The sequence below is a fragment of the Palaemon carinicauda genome, chromosome 16 (genome assembly GCF_036898095.1).
Source record: "Palaemon carinicauda isolate YSFRI2023 chromosome 16, ASM3689809v2, whole genome shotgun sequence".
Lineage (NCBI taxonomy): Eukaryota > Metazoa > Arthropoda > Malacostraca > Decapoda > Palaemonidae > Palaemon > Palaemon carinicauda.
In genome coordinates, this window is record NC_090740.1 from 49,321,366 (window position 1) to 49,323,865 (window position 2,500).

Consider the following 2,500-nt stretch of genomic DNA (forward strand, 5'->3'; position numbering starts at 1 on the left):
GAACAAGGTTAGAGAGAGAGAGAGAGAGAGAGAGAGAGAGAGAGAGAGAGAGAGAGAGTACAAAAGTAGGTTAACATGATTTACAGCACTATGAATATAATAATAATTATGATATTAACGAAGCACAACCTGGGCAATCTCGGTATTCTCTTTTTGAGTCATGCGGTCCACGTATCACATACCACTTTAAGCCCTAGCGGATTACGGAAAGGCATTTTCTGTCATATCCAAAAATTGTTTTAAGAATTTTTGAAACCTTTCCATCATTGGAAAATATTTTGATACCTTTTATTCTGCTGCTTTCTGATTCGTTCACTAAAGTTGACCTCATTCGATTCTGGCTTCCATGATAAGTTTAATTCGCTAGGTTGTGGTGGCCGATGTGGCAATGTCCTTGACTGGTGAACGGCTGCTGGGGTTCAATTCCCGCTCAACCTGGTTGGTTTCTTTGGTCGGTGCATCTTCGCCATCCTTATGAGCTAAGGATGGGGTCTTTGGGGATCCTATAGCTCTATCTGCTGAGTCAAAAGCCCTCCTTTTCCTAACCTGGGTGGAGAGGGGGCTTGGGTACTAATCATGTGTATACGGTCAATCTCTAGGACATTGTCCTGCTCGATAGGGCAATATCACTGTCCCTTGCCTCTGCTTTTCATGAGTGGCCCCTAAACCATTTCCCTTACTTACACGTTGTTAGAATATCTTCTACTTCAGTTTGCGTATGTTTCCATATTGCTCTTTTTATCTCTCTTAATGTTATAATAATTATTAAGGTTTCCACAGTCCTTTGATTTGTAAAGAGAGAGAGAGAGAGAGAGAGAGAGAGAGAGAGAGAGAGAGAGAGAGAGAGATGTTGCAGTAAAGAAATACTATATGGAAAAAAGTGAAAAACAATACCAATTTTCTCGAGATACGTCTAGTCAGAATCTTTCTGTATGTCTGTCTCTACCTTAGCCTAGCTCTCTTCGCGATCTGTCTCTTTGATGTTGGAGCAGCTCCGCGTCTGGTGATGTAACACGGCACGGAAGAAAATTTAGGATTCGTCGGCACGAGTTTCCTGCCTTCATTAATTTTCTTTAATGACTCGAAATGCAATGACTGCGTTCTTGTTACAAGGATGACAGAATTTATGTTACTCGGGTTAAAAGCCCCATCGTCTCCCTGGAATTATATCCTCTTTCACGTTACAAGTTATCGGGCTTGAAACAGCGAAAATAGATTCCAGCTTAATATATAAATTTCTATATACTTTTCTTTAACACGACAATTTTTTATGAGGTTTGCACTGTTAAAAAAAAAAAAAAGGAATTGTAGTCTGAAATTCTCTGTAACGATATAATGTTCTCAGCCGTATTTCAGTAAAATACAGACGACCGTATTTTTACCCAACTTTGTTATTATCTTTTACGAGTAGTTGGAAGTAATATCACCCTTTACGTCAATATCTACTTTTTTAGAACGGTAAATGTCCGGCAACATATATTCCGCGATTTTTAACATATTTTTTACGGTAATTTTTCACAATATGTGTTACATAATATATTAATGAACTGTAATTTAAGATATAAGTACACTATTAAAAATTTGCATTAAAAAAAAAAAAAAACTACAAATCTGGCAACATTTATTACGGGATTTTCAACGTTTTAAAAACAAATATATTGACGTAAAGGAGTGACATTACGGTCACCAAACCGTAAACGATAATAACAAAGTAGGGTAAAATTGCGTTCACCTGTGTTTCAATGAAATACACATCAGTATATATTTTTATGGAGAATTTCCGATTAAAATTACGGTTTTTTAACAGTCATTTTTACTTACTTTTCTTTTATACAAATTTTATTTTTTCGAAGTTTGTGTTAGATAATATATTATGTAACAGTAATTTAAGAAATAAATACCTTCTGGGTACTACGATTATGAATCGTTCATGGGAGGTTCTTGTCGATACATAGGGATCTTACACAAGACTCACATATATACAAACCTAGTGTTATCCAACTGATAAGTCTTTTTTTGTGCGGATTTGTAAGACAAATGACAACAGAACAAACATACAAACATTCATATTTATCTATACAGTATATATTTACACACACACACACACAAACACACACACACATTATATATTTATACATATACATACATATATATATATATATATATATATAAATATTTATTTATATGTGTATATATATATACATATATATATATATATATATATATAAATATTTATTTAAATGTGTATATATATATATATATATATATACATACATACATACATATATATATATATATATATATACGCAGTTTTTGTTCTAAATTATGACATGGAACCTAAACTCTCAAGGTTTTAAGGACATAGCGCCTTATTCTCTGTTCACATAAGGTATGTGGACAACTATGAAATATATTAAAAGGAAGAGATAATTATACTGTAATTGAAAGTCCTATGATTCCGTGAATAAACACCGTAGCTGATGTATGAGTTATATCTCAA